We start from the raw sequence: 15,349 nt of genomic DNA, 5'->3' as shown, positions 1-15,349 counted from the left end.
TCCCTGCGTGGAGAGCGTTGCCGTAATCTAGACAGCTGGAGGTGAGAGCATGTGGGGTAGCCATTTGATTATCTTATGAAGCATGCAGGGGATGATGAAGCAGGACGAGGAGACAGATCTGACCTGAACCATCATGGTTAGCTTATTGTCCAGAATTATGCCTAGGTTTCTAGTGTGGTCAGTTGGGGTAGGAGTAGGCCCGAGTTTTCAGAGCCACCAGAATGCGTCCCATGGGGTGCTTTTGTTTCCAAAAATCAGTACCTCTGTCTTGTCTGTGTTGATCTTCAGGCAGTTGTCCTTCATCCAGTTGGCAACGTCTGTCATGCAGTTGTGGAAGCTGGGCTTGGTGTTTGTGGTGTCTTCGGAGAGGGAAAAGATGAGTTGTGTGTGGTCGGCGTAAGATATGATGTTTTGCCTGTGGGTTTTGATGATGTTGGCCAGAGGTGTCATATAAGTGTTGAAGTAAGTGGGGCTGAGCAAGGATCCTTGGGATACTTCACAGATCCTTTGTTCTGATGGATACATCTGCCAGTGGATTCCTCACCTTGTGAATATCCCCTGCGCCAGCAACATTCGGAAACTTTTGTTATCAGGCAGATACTGTATCCACCAGAAAAAGCGTTACCGAAGGTAAGTAACTTGTTCTTTAGGTTCTGAGGAGAATGGGGAAGGCAGACATTTTGTGTTCCTCCGGTACAGAAAGAGGTGATCCATCTGATAGCGGCTCCTTGGATGCCTATGTTGTGCAGCCTTTTGATGAGTGTTTGGTGGAAGACAATATTGAAGGCTGCCAATAGGTTTAGGAGGATCAGAGCAGCAGTCTCTTGTCACTCTGGTAGGGCTCGGATGTCATCGGTTGCTACTTGTAGGGCTGTCTCAGTACTGTGGTTGCTGCGGAATCCGGATTGGTAGGAGTTGAGTAGGAGGTTCCATTCCATGAGTGATGAGAGTTGTTGGTTGGTGGCTTTTTCTTATACTTTGGCCAGGAAAAGGAGATTAGTCAGTATTTCTTGAGTTCGCTGGGGTCTGCCGGTGGTTTCTTAGTGGGTCGTTGACTTTTGCATGTTTCCAGTCCTCCGGGAAAGTGTCCGTGGCAATTGAGTTGCTCAGTACATGGCTGATTCTGGCTGGCCGTAGGTTGAAACTGTGGTTACGGCATGGCATGGGTCACTTGGGGCCTCTGAGTAGACCGAGTTCATGATGGAGGCGGTGTCCTGTGGGGAGAGCTGGCTTCATTTAGTTAGCCGAATGTCTGTGGTGGTAGCGGGCCATTGTGTTGCTTGAAGAAGTCGTGGCCTTGGGCTGGGGTTTGAAGGTTCTGTAGATGTTGACGATCCTGTCGTGAAAGAAGTATGCACGGTTGTTGCAGAGTTCCGGTGAAGGGGTAATGTTGTCTGTTGCTGCTGAGGGGTAGGTGAATTCTTTGACAATTTTGTAGAGTCCTTTGCTGTTATTGGAGCTTGATTCGATGTGTGAGGCTAAGGCCTTTTTCTTTGATTCTCTCAACTGTCTGCGGTAGAAGTTGAAGGCTTTCTTGAAGGTGGTTTTGTTGGCTGTGGCCTTGCTGGTACGCCATCTCCTTTCCAGTTGTTTACAGTGTAGTTTAGCATTTCTGAGCTCTTCAGTGCACCAGCTAGCCTGCTTGGTGGAACTTCTGTGGATGTTGTTCCCGATGGGAGCAACGTTGTTGGTGCAGCTGGTGATCCAATTGTTGAAGTGTCGGACGTTCTGGTTGTTAGAGGAGATGGGATGGGTGGTGTTGAGGGCACTGATCCATGTGTTTTTGAGACTTTGCTCGAGCTGCGGTGGGGGGCATTGGACAGACTGGGGTCAGAGGTCCATGAGCTTGTGATGTTGAAGTGAACAATGGAGTTGTCGGTCCAGCTGAGTTTTTTGTTGTGGCTGTGCCTGATGCATTCGCAGGAGGTGAAGATGAGGTTTAAAACATGGCCTGCAGTGTGCTTGGGGTTGTGAACGAGTTGGGCGAGTCCAATTTTGTTTATTCTGTTGAGCAGGTTGGTATTGTTGATGTCATTGTGGTCATCGAGATGAAAGTTGAGGTCGCGGAGGAAAATGTAGTTGTTGGAGTCTATGGCGAGGGGAGGGCAATGAAGTCTGTGATAAAGCTGCAGAAGGTTGGGCATGGTCCTGGAGGACAGTAGGCGAGGGTGCCCCTAATGGAGGTTTGCTGTTTGTTTGGAGTCAGAAGTTGAGGTGTCCCAAGGCTGGGATGATGTCATTTGTGGTGGTTCATTGGATGGATTCCTTGTGTATGATGGCGATCCCTCCGCCAGGCTTGTTGATGTGGTCACGGTCAGTGATCTTCTTTGGGAATAGCGGTGGCGATGTACGGTGCAGAAGTGGGGTTGAGCCAGGTCTCACTGAGGAAGAGGACATTGGGTGTGAGGGTGGAAATGAGATCCCAAATCTCAGTGGTGTGTTTGCATAGTGAGCATGTGTTGAGAAGGGGGCATGCGAGTTGGTGTTTTTGTTCAGGTGGTGTCTGCAGTGTGTTTGGGATGGGATTGGTCGGTGGGCCGGTGTGTGCTGTGGCAGTGGGTGCAGTTGAAAGGTCCTACTGGTAGAGTGTGGGTTGGCGCAGTGTTTGTTGCAGTGTGTGAGTTCGAGGGTGTAGAGCTTGGCGATGATGTATCTGTGGGGGACGGGACGATCAGGGGTTGTGGTGCTGGTCACGGTCCAGGTTTGTCCAGGCGCTGACAGGCTTGCCTTTGGCGCACCTGCAGTTCGCCCACTGCGATGTGGCCTGCATTAAGTAGGTCCTTTGGTGGGTGAGGCTTCTGTTGGTGGGAAGAACAGTGAGTGAGAAAACCAGGCATGAAAACGCGGGCAGTGACGGTGTCACTTGGTCAAATGGTGTCAATTGGATTAGGCTGGGACAAGTATAGAAACTGGAGGACACAGACAAGTGGCAGGCTAGGTGACCAGGTGCTTACCGAAACTCCAGCTGCAGTCTTGGCGGTTGTTGTATATACGGGTCAAAGCTGCATTTCTTAGAATTTGTGGTTAAGCACAGGGAAGTACCTAAAATGTTTATTATTTTTGTTGATGGACCCAACATCACTGTTCATCCATCGCGCCATATCTACACTGGTACTTTGTACAAGAAATCCCGCTGGAGGAATCGTGATCCTCTGAATGGGTCAGATTCTAAGGCGCAACGAGGAGAAATATCCTTATTTCTTCCCGTATTTCAACTTTCTATGTGTGCTGTATTCTCCTGCCCTGCTTTTTATGCAGGGCAGTGCAACAAGATTCCTTTTGGCGCTGCCCTAGGCCAAAATCTCGTAAATGAGGCCCAGAGTACATATATTTTTTAACGGAGATGCTATACTTATAATGGAAGAGTACCGACTCATCTCGGTTGCAACTGTGGGACTCTGAGCACTTCTACTTCGGTATTTCCATTACAAGCACTGATGGTAGCTCACTCGATGCAGTGGACTGATCGATTGTGTTTTTTGCATTCAACTGAACCATATGACGTGTTTTAGACGCTCTGATGTAGGGAGACTGGTGGTCATGCAATCCGTCACTCAATAATGCCCAAAAGCAAATGTTGGGCTGTGTGCAATGACGATTGGAACTAGTCTAGTACAAAATATTGATTAACTCTCTTCGAAGTGGGGATTTGAAGCGAGAGAAAAGGAAAACAATTGTATTTTTAGCTTACAAAATAGAGTCTCTTGCCTTGACTGGTAGTATTGGCATGTATGCTTATGCCTGAGGAGTGAGCGAATATCTCAGGTCACCCTTTTTTTCAACACTAATGGCCTTTTTGGGGAACTACCTTTTGGGAAATTGCCCTATCTCTTACAGTTCGGTCCACCTGCAGAAAGCACTGCTTTGGATGGGCACAGAGGTATGAAACAGCACTCTCAACCAAGACTCACCCAATATTATCACACAGCAGAGCACTTTAAGACAGAAGTCTAAATATACTCGAAGCACATTCACTTCAAACGGCTAGCACCCAACAGCACCTTTCCATCACCAGTTACTTAAAACGTATATACGTGGCCAAGAAACGCGAGTAATTTAGTACACTTTTTGACATACATTTAGTCTCACCTATCAAAGACCAAGAACCTTCACCCACCTAGCAGTGATAAATTCACATTCATGCTACTGACAACACATTTCCACAGGTGAATCAAACTCCGGTCCAATACCGGATTTGAAACCGAAATCAGCCCTTGCAAATTCTTCGAACCAGCATAGCACTACAGAAGCTGATTGATAAGGTGATCAAAGGGGCTTCCATTAGGGAGTGAGGGGGTCTTCGCAGAGCACCCAGCTCTGAAAGCCGAACCATAGTCTGCAGCCCCCTGGGAAATGACAGAATGGCCAATCTGGCCCTGCTCTGGTCAGCAGAACCTCATAATCCTCCAGACTACCAAACACGTTGCCATATCACAGCAATTTCAGATTGTGCGCTACAAATCTATCAATAAGATATGAAAAGAAATTATTACATAAAATATTCTTGCAATGTGGGATGTGGGGGGGGGGGATGAAGGGTGTAGGGTCTAGAGAACTGGTGGGACTTTGAGTCCATAGCTCTCCTTCCATTCATGGAGGGGCCCTTGGAGAAGAGTACCACTTTTAACCAGGCCCAGAGGCAAACAATTGCCAGACCTCCCCTGAAGGCATGAAGGGACCCCTTTGGCTCTCCTGGTGAGATGGCGCTGTCCAAGAGTTACAGCCGAGGCCCAGTGACCACGAGCAGACTGTGCATAAGCAAACCCTTCACCGTTTGCACAGCCCCAACTGGCTGAGGTTGCACTGTGTACACTCCCGCCATTTACTTAGCAGCGGTTCAAAAGGAACAAAACAAGCCACAACTGACGATGAGCCGAGTAAGCAGTTTGGGTGTTTAGCTGAAATGTGTACACAGCAATCATTGTCGAGGGAGGCCCCCTCTCGCTGAGAGCCTTATTATGTGGCACCCGGTTTGTCTGTTCGCCCATTTGCATTCACTCGATGGCTCGGCGGGGTCGGAGGTGGGCCACTTGGGAAGCTCTGAAGTGCCGTCTCAGCAAACCCTTCTGGAGGGAACGCTAATACGGGCATGTGCCCACACTCCTTCAGACTTGTCAAACGACCCGGAGCTGCGCTAGATCAATATGGCGGTTTGCACACAGCCCTGGGACGTCCATTCACGAGCACGCGCTAGCTGCCTCTGCGTCTGCCTCTGCTAGCTGCTGAGTGTACGCTGACGCACCTGGGGTGTGTAGATTGTCGGTGATATGTATTTGTAAGTGCTAATAAAAGTTGATGTTTTGTACACATACTTCTCACCAAATAACTAATGCCCTCATTAGAAGTTGACCACATTTTGCAGCGGAGATACCGGAGGGCTGGGAAGTTGGGAACTACATTTCCCAGCCGGTATCTCCATTACAATGACCACCCTTCTTGAGCTTTTTCCCTGAAATGGGAGATAACATGGTCCTCAGATTTACCGGTTGTTTTACCGTGCAGCTTTTCACCATTTCGTCTAAAAAAATACATGCATGGCATGTGGAAAATGTGTGCGACACCGGCAGTAGGGGTGGGAATCTGTAGAAGGGGTGCAAGGGTTCAAAGCCGAATATACCTATCTGAGGGTGGCTTTGTATGTATGACTGCTGCAATGAGCAGCTGGGGGCAGAAAGAGCTGCTGCTCACAGCCCCTGCCCTCCAGCAACTCTCCCAAGCCCTCTATCCCCACGCATGGAATTATCCGGTGCAGAGCTTTGGACCCAATCATTCTAAGCCCTCAAACACAGTTTATTTCGCAGTGAATTAGCATTCCGGGTGAAGAAATAACACAAATCCTCGCGAGGGCTTAAGGTGAGGGTGGTCCTCCCTGTAGAACCGAGGTCTTTAGTAAAACTCGTGGTGCTTAGATCAGTGATACTGAAAGTGCGGCCCTCCTGACCTTTGCATGGGTCCCCTTGGTGAAGAGCAGCACCTGTCTGCTGTTTACTTGACTCAGCACTAACATTCAGAATGGAAGGAACTAAGGCATCCTGCACCACTTAACTTTACAAACACCTTCGTTTTTTAAATACATCTAACAACATATGTGTAAAAATATGATATGGTCTCTTCCAAATACAAAAACGTGTATTTTATTATCATGCAGTACCTTTTCACCTTAGAAATCAGATAATATCACTGCATTGAGAGGTATTTTTTAATGCTAGTTTTCTAACATGAATTTAGAAATATTCATGCTTCCAAGAACCCTGACAACAATGTCAATAGTGAACTGAGTGGGATGGGTTGCTATTATAAATGGAGAACATCATAGTTTATTAAATCAAACACACAAAAAAGGGGTCAAAAATAAAAAAAAACAATTGCCTAGGATAACAATATGTGGTCAAGTGGGGAAGTCGGCATTGATCCCAGGTTTTCCGGTTTCGCATTGTGCAATTCAGCCAACACATGTGCATGCTTCACTTCCCCTACACCCATCTTACAAACCCCTTATCGCCCGACTGCAACCCTGCTGGTATCAGTGTGGCCCTCGAGCATATACTTTGAGCCCCCCTGGGAAAATGTTTGCGAGTACCTGTGGCTTAGATTGTTTCTGTGATTGGAGGAGGAGAGGACCGGGATCTGTTCAGAAAGCGTGGTTCTGAGTGCATGACTGTCCTTTCGGCAAAGGAGGGGTGGGCCAAGAGGGATGGACAGGGTATAAATCCCAGAGAATGCTTGACCAGAACCTTGTACCCTCTCACAAAAACAATAACAAATGCTTCTGAGTCTGCTGTTGACACCGCAGGGTTTGGGTTAGAAAGACATCTTATGGACATCAGCAGTGCAGTGCCTCTATGATGAGTTGGAAATCCCATTCTCTGAAGAGGTATCCAGCTCACCCTGCCTTTTGCTTTGCGACACATTTGCATACCAAATTACCTAAGTTGTCTGATTCCCAGTATCTCACTAAGGTTATGTGGTATTTTCACTGTTACACAGATCATTTGTTACTGGACATGTTACTCAATGTATTAGGTACTTGCCATATTTGTGAGGCCATTTGGTGATAATCATATTACTCAGGTTGTTTAGTGCCTTCTGTATTACTGTGGTCATTTAGTACGTATATTAGTACTCCTTTTTTGGTATTCGCCAAATTACTGAGTTACCTAACATATTGTTCAGGTCCTTAGGTTCTCAACAGGGTACAGAGTATTTGGCATCATTTAGTTTGATTCTCTGGTTGATTCAGTTCCTGGAATAAATTAGGGCTAAACAGGCAAGAGAGTGATTGAAACCGGGACGTTGGGTGTTTTAAAAGCCTCGCACACAAAAATTACTTTACTTTATTTGGTTCCATTGTTGCATTTATTTTGGCTTTATGCTCCGCTGTCTCGCGCCCACTTCCTAGCTATGCACTTAAAGAGTCTGTTCTTGTTGTTTCTTTTTTTTAAATACATTATTTTAGATTTTTTTCTTTTTAACTGTATTAGGGGTGCCGTTCGTAGAAACAAAAGTGCCACGGACTCTCTCGGCTTGGGTTGTAACTGAGGGACTGCGAGGTCCAGCAGCCTCAGCTTGCACACAGCTGCTGCCTCTTCCCCGGATTGGTTCCTGGCTCCAGGCTGCATATAAATTTCCTCCCATTGCACGCAACGCGGGACGCGCCCGGGCGTGCACCGGGTGAAGCCCGGGCCAAGGGCGGGCCCGTTTGAGCCCGTTCGAGACTGTGAGAGACCGGACCGGGCTATTTCTCTTTCTGTTTTATTGGTGGGTTTCTAACCTGTGCTCTTTTACTTCTACTAAGTTGTGAATCCCAGGCGACAGTAAGTAGGCCCCTATCTGCCCCTTTACGATTGAAAGTGTATAGTTTATATAGGTATGGCAGCTCGGGAGCTAAGAAAGAAAACAATGATCCCCAGGAGCCAGCTTACAGGCACCCTAGATAATTTTATCACCAGGGCAAACTCTGTGATTGATCAGGGGATAACCCTGATGGAGCGACGTGTATCGCAAGATCTTGTTTTGGCCAAACGTTCTTCAATGGGACATATTGCTAATGCACGCACCCCTGATCGTGTTTGCTCCCGGGGTTCAATGTTAGTTCCTGTCACTGTGCATTCTCTGCCCCTAACCCTTGATCAGATCTGCTCCTCACCATTGGCCTCCCAACCATCAACTGAGGTTCCCCTGATTAAAGTATCTGCCAATATAGTGGCCCCTCTAGTGAAATCCCCAATAAATCACGTTCAGAAAAAAACTAAGGGGAATAATCCTAAACGAAAGCGTGTTGCAACAACTGTGGCCGGTGGGAAAAATTCGAAACGCGCTAAAGCACATGCTGATAATGACAGAACAACTGCAGACAAGGGGGGTCGTGTCCAGAACGACCAGCCTGCTCAGGGACTATGTCCACTGAATGACTTGGACAGTGGCCATATCCCTGGGCCTGTGTCCTGCCTCGCGCCAAATACCACTGTGATCTTAGACCTTATCATGGAAAAATTGGGTGTTTTATTTGGGGCCTGGGTTGGTCCCTTAGAGGAAAGAATGGGCTGCATTGAAAAAAAGATCACGCAATTAGACCAAGATATAAGGGGCTTTTTGTTCAAAACTAATTGCAATACTCTCGACCAGGGAAATATTTTAACCACTTCTAGATCTGATGGCCTACCAGCATATAAACCCCCTTCTATTGTTGTAGATGTTACTGATGTTAATAATATACCGCCACCGAGAACCCAGGATTCCTGTGAAACCCCTCTTGCCAGCTTGATCGAGCAAACGCCGTTTGGCCCAGGAAAACCAAATGAGAGTGGCCAAATCCCGCCCGTTGCAGTTGCACGGGTGCTTCTGAGACCTGATTTACCGCCGGAAACTAGTCCGTATGTGGTGGTCTTAACTGGTATTCCCGTATTAAGTAAAACTGATCGGGAATCGTACAGGTCCTTAAGAAACAAGGTGACGCACCGGCTAAATCTCAATAGACCACTACCTCCATACATTACAAGTGAAATATTGATGGTACGAAGGATTCCTTGGGTGGGTCCCTCCCCAAAAACTATTGCAGGTGACTGCATTTTGGTAAATTTTAGGGACCCTCGTACTGTTGAGTACATTTGCAATTGAAATCAAAATAGCACTGGATCAACTATTGGGTCATACCCCCTATCTTTCTTTTATCCTCCAGGTAACCTGAGTGAGCGAAATGGTGAGTGGACTTTAGTACCACACCGTTGTGGGCCTAGGTCAGAGAGGGGTATGCATGGTCAGTTACCTGTGCATACTTACCCAATCTTACAGAACAGGTTTAGCACCCTGGATGCGATAGATTGACTGCATTGTACTAAGACGAATGCAGGTACAAGAATTCCATTGGGCCATAAAATCAGCCGAGGTGGAGAGGTAGAGATGCGCAAGTGGGATTCCTCAAGCCTCCAGACAGACTCACATATATTAACAGGGGGACTTACACTGGAAATAGGCAATGTGAACTTGGATAGTTCAGTATTGCCCAATAAAATGTTATTTCCCCAGATGAATTCTATGGAAGGGGTTAATCGGGAAAGCCCGCTCCTTCCAAAGACAAAGAAAATGACTATATTGTCTTGAAATGTTGCGGGCTTGTCAAATAAGTTAAATTGCACAGAGTGGGGATCCTTAGTAGACCAGAAGGATATTTGTCTTTTCCAGGAGACTTGGGCCAGGGAGGAACATTCCAGTGAGGGTTTTGCAACATTTTATGTCCCTGCTAGGTGGGCTGGAAGAGGGCGGCCGTCAGGTGGTCTTGCAATCTGGGTAGTTGTCCACCTGGGCTGTACAGCAGAGATTATGTTTACGCACTCTGCAGACCTTCAGTGTATACTCCTCAAATGGCCTAATGCTTATAAACTCGCCATTGTGAATGTGTATTCTCGCCCATTCGGTTTGAATCTGCATTCGCCCACTATAACTGATTTGTCACACTTTATCGGCTCACTTCCTGGTAATTGTCGCCTTCTTGTGGCGGGAGACCTCAATTGCCAGTTTGAGCCGCTATTGGGGGCGAGTGAGGGTGCCCTCTTGGGCGAGGATGACTATTGGGGGATCCCACCATGCCAATCACCATCTTTAAAATCGTGGTCTCCTCTGGCGGTTCAGATCATGTCCCTCACATTAAACAAATCCTTGAGGGCCTGTAATGGGCGTACCCAGTCTGATAGCCCTTCAGTGTGTACCTTTAACAGGAAGGGGCAGGAATCACGGATAGACTACATGTTAGTGGAGGCGAGCATGTGGTCTAAGGTTATTGATTTTAGAGTAATTTCAAGGGCTGATAGCGACCACAATGCTCTCTGTCTGGATATTGTGTTCCCGGGCCCCAAGACAATTCTTACTCTAGGAATGGAGGATTTTGGGGAAGGAACGTTAGTGCTATCTAATAACAGGCGTAGGGTAAAATGGGGTAAAATCGTAGATTTACCACAGAAAATAGCAAAAATGTATGATTTGGTCCACTCACGATTCATAGAGGTAGACCACTTGATTAGCCAACCCAAGTCTATACAATATAATGAGAAATAAGGCTTTATCCATGCAAATTTAGTTACTATACTAGGAGATGTCTTCAATCCTTTGGTACCCACAAGAAAGAATAAGTCTCCGGTATCGGCTTGGTACAACTCTGCATGTAGAAAAGCCAAGACTGAGCTGATCGTTGCAGTTAAGTCTGATACCGAGAAGAATGAAATACATTATCTTAGACGGCGCTACAAGGATGTGATGACACATGCAAAGAGAGAATGGGACTGGGATAGGTGGCAAAATTTAACATGTGCCCTGGACTCAAGAGACGCACGCAGCTTTTGGTCCTTAGTTAGTACAGGGTCAGGGGAACCCAAAGCTGCGGCTGACCCAAATATTGACGCCTTAATCTGGGAGTCCCATTTTAAGGCCCTCTATTGTGAAGAACCCTGTACACAAATTCTTGTTGGTTTAATGGATTTAAATGCACAACATGACCCCCTAGAGTTCACGCTGGGTGAAGTGTACAAAGCAATAGGGAGACTTGCGAGGGGTAAGGCCCCAGGTTTAGATAGACTTCCTGGTGACCTATTTAAGCACGAACCTGAGATTTGGGCCCCCTACCTACTTATTCTTTTTGACGCAATCGCAAGGGGCATGGAGATTCCTAGTACTTGGCTGGGAGCAGAGATAGTTCCAATCTTTAAAAAGGGTTCTCCTCTGCTCCCAGCCAATTACAGGCCAATAAGCCTGATCGATGTCCCTCAAAAACTTTTTGCACGCCTGGTATTGGACCATCTTTTGGACTGGATGGAGGAACATAAGGTCCTAAGTCCACTGCAAGCAGGGTTTAGGAGGAACACATCTACCATGGACCAGGTCTTTCGCCTTGTTCTCCTGTATTGGAAAACGGCAAAGATAGAGGGTGGCAGCCTCTACATGGTATTTGTGGACCTCAGGTCGGCCTTCGATTTGGTACCAAGGAAGAAATTGTGGTGGGTTCTACAGGAGTTGGGTGTCCCACCACAAATCTTGCATATATTGATAAGGCTCCATGATGGGAACTTTGCCCAGGTTAGATGCGGAAGGAACGGGGCATTGTCATCTAGGTTCCCAATTGGTAGGGGGGTGAGACAGGGTTGTGTCTTAGCACCGACCCTGTTTTGCCTCTATATCAATGGTGTAATTTCGCATCTTGATAGTGTGCCCAACAACGACGCACCAAGGCTGGCGGGCATGAGGGTACCAGCAATTATGTTTGCTGATGATACCCTCCTGCTCTCCAAATCCCCTATGGGGATACAGCGGATATTGGATGGGTTTGGAGACTTTTGTAGATCCAGGGGCCTTGAGATAAATGCTGATAAAACAAAGTTTATGATATTCAATCCTACGGCTTCTACACGCTCAAACCCGACCCTGGGGTCTGTAAGGTTGGAAAGGGTTAATACGTTCCAGTATCTTGAGGTAACATTACATGAAAATCTCTCCTGGGGACCACAACAAGCAAAATCCTGTTTAAAGCTGTCCCAATTGGTGAGTGGTATTCTGAAGGTCTCAAATTCTTCTACATTCAAGCCAGTAAGCCCAGCTCTGGAGATTTATAAAACTCAAGCCATGGCTGCAGCACTATATGGTGGAGAGCTGTGGGGTCATTCTGCTTGTCCTGAAATTTCCAAATTAGAATCCAATTATGTCAGACGGTTGTTGTCACTCCCACAAAGTACCCCACTCCTCCCGCTAAGATTTGATTTGGAACTCCTACCTATAGGAGATGAATTAGCACTTAAACCACTAAGGTTCTGGCATAGGCTATGGACCACTGCGGAATTGTCATACTATAGACAGGATCTGAAGCAGGTATTGAGCCTCTGCAATCCAGATAAAATACCTTGGCTGGCTCTTGTAAAACGAGAATTTCAACGCTTGGGTTTGTGTGATATGTGGAGCAACCCAGAGAGGGGGAGTTCAGAGCTACCCCGTAGAACCATGGCAGGGATCTTCAAAGAGAAGAGCTTGAATTCGGCACTATGCACTTCTAATGCTGGCACCCTTACTGTATCATTTCTGGCCTCCAAAGTTCTTACAAATTCGAGGATTTTATGGATATTGTTTTTCCAATTTTAGCTAGAAAACTTTTATTCAATGGACATATGGTACTCTCCCTCTGACAGTGTTCACAAGCAAATGGTCAGCTTCATTAGATAAGACCTGCCCAGGTTGCAACTATAGCACGGAAGACGAAATGCATGTGCTTTTTTTTTGTCCTGCCTACAGTAAACATAGGAAGTACTGGCTGATCCCGTTATGTAGAAACTTAGGTTTTAAAAACTGCCTACAATCACTCAGAATTCTAAAGACCAGTACCCTAAATTCTGTGGTGTTTGCAGTAAGCAAGTTCTTGACAGCCATGTGGACGACTAGGTGTAAATTAATGTCCAGCTAATGTAAACCTGGGAATACTGTGCGTTCAGTATCTTTTCTAACTATAAATATGGACACTACTTGTATTTGTAATTTGTAATTCAATGGATTTTTCTGCTGTGATTTTATATTTACTTGTACATAATGTGAATGCTTTTTATTGCTGTATCTTTTATGGCCTAAAATGGCCGAAATAAAGAATGTTTGGATTGGATTGGATTGGAATAAATTACTCATATGTTTTTGAACTCACCTCTTTACTCTTTCCCGAAAGGAAGTTTAGTCTTTAGAGTGCACTTTACACATCTCATCATTCACTCAAGTCATTTTTAATGTTACTCTTTTCCTTTGGTACTGATTATTCTTCAACATCACCCTATGTAACCTTTATGCTTCTAATGACCTTAAATATTGCATTGTAGCTGGGTACAGCGTGTCTGATAGAAATGCTATTTTTGTATAATAAAAACAGATAAATAGCAGTATTCAGCTTATTAGCTCTTGCTATATTTGGTCCTCGTGATATAACTCAGGTGGCGTGGTGCTTATTATATTACATCATGTTACAGGTTGTATCATACAGGCTTTATTATTCACATCATTTACTATTCAACCTATTGCTCATCTCAGTTAATACTGTCTTTATTACTCAGTCGTTCTAATGCTTACCATATTACTCAAGTCGTTTGATCTGCCCAGTACTATGCTGGTTGTTTGGTATTCACCATATTATATTACGCAGGTTGTTTAGTGTTTATCATATCACTCAGTTTATTTAGCAGTTGTCTTAGTAGTCAGATCTTTTGGTACTTCCCATCATATGCAAGTAATTTGCTACTTTATACCCCAATTAGGCCATTTGATTATCAGGATATCATTCAGGTCATTTAGTGTGCAACATTTTACGCATGTTGTTTAGGACTCCCAATATAATGAGTATAGTCTGATAATTCCAATATTAAACATGTTGTTTGGTACTCAACATATTACACATATTGCTTGGTACTACACATATTACGCAGGTTTTTTGCTGCTTATGATACTACTTAGGTTGTACGCTATTCTCCTTATTTCTCATGTCATTTACTATATTACTACCTATTAATAAGGCTCCCAGTTTTTTAATTTTTACTTATTTTTATAGATACAGACAGAAAATAGTGAGTTTGCCTTTATTTATTTTAAAGCGGAAAAGCAGATAAAATTGAGCTTCTCTCGAGTGACGCTCTATGCTATTATTCATGAATTCTAGGCCAATAGCCTCCCTGGAATTCATGAACGGCAGATGGAAGTTGAAAAACCGGTTGAGATTTCCTTCAGTGACACCCTAGCTCAACATTTGTTAGTGTTATGATGCTAATATTTTCATTTGGGTGTACTGTTTTATTATTTTTGCTTTTTGATGGGCTAAACCCAGAAAGGCATCAACCTATAAATGCACATTTATCAGTAAAATAAATGTGGAATTATACAAGTTACAACTTCATCTGTTTGTCAAACGAGAAATACTTATAAGATTGTCAAAAATTAAATATAGATAAATACCATGAAAGAATGTTAAAAAAATAAATACCATAAAACTGGGATCCCTACCTTTTATTGGAGACTGTCAAAAAACCTAAAAAAATATGTGAAAATCAAGGGGAGCATTACTAAATTGTTTCTGAAAAATGGTAAAACCTACACGAAAAAAATTCTGAAATCTGTGAAACGCCAGGGAAAATATATATAAATATTTTCTTTTAATAGCCATATACAATCAACCAACCAGCACTAGCAGTATTTGTTTATTTTAAAAAATGTTGAATGTGTAGAAAGCAGAGTAAAAGACATGTAGAAAGTCTCTATGGTGCAAAGGCTAAAATTTCCCTGGAGCACCGCCTTTTTTTTAGTCCTCATTCCACCGCCAGAATATTCATTCTCCTCTGAGAGAAGGAGATCTCAATGCTGTTTCGAGTGCACGTGTAATGGCTGTATTTTAATGCTGAATAGGTTTTGTCTATCTGATCCTATGGTTCACTCAGCAGAGCTCTGCGGTAATCATTGGACCATTGTGTCTCTATTTCGCTATGTAGTAAACGGATGCCATCTTCTCTCAGCATCCCCCTTGTCACAAGTTATTTCGGACTCACTAATATATCTAGTTGCGTTAACCCAATATCCACTTAGTGGTGCCTCAGACATGATCCATTTATTACAAATTTCTTTTCTCACTATGAATAAAATGTAGGCCCCTAGCCATTTATTACATGTTTGTTGCTGAGTATATTCCCAATAAAATTAGCGAGTGGCTTACCTTCCCTTCTGCTCTAAGAATTTTGCTCAGTATCCCACTGACCTCAAACCAAAAGGGAGCTCATTCTTGGCACTCCATAAACATATGTTTGTCGTCTGCTCCCAGCCTGTTGCATCTCTTACACCTTGAAGACCCTCT

The sequence above is a fragment of the Triturus cristatus genome, chromosome 3_1 (assembly GCF_964204655.1).
Source record: "Triturus cristatus chromosome 3_1, aTriCri1.1, whole genome shotgun sequence".
Classification (NCBI taxonomy): Eukaryota; Metazoa; Chordata; class Amphibia; order Caudata; family Salamandridae; genus Triturus; species Triturus cristatus.
Note: the sequence above shows the minus strand (reverse complement) of the source record.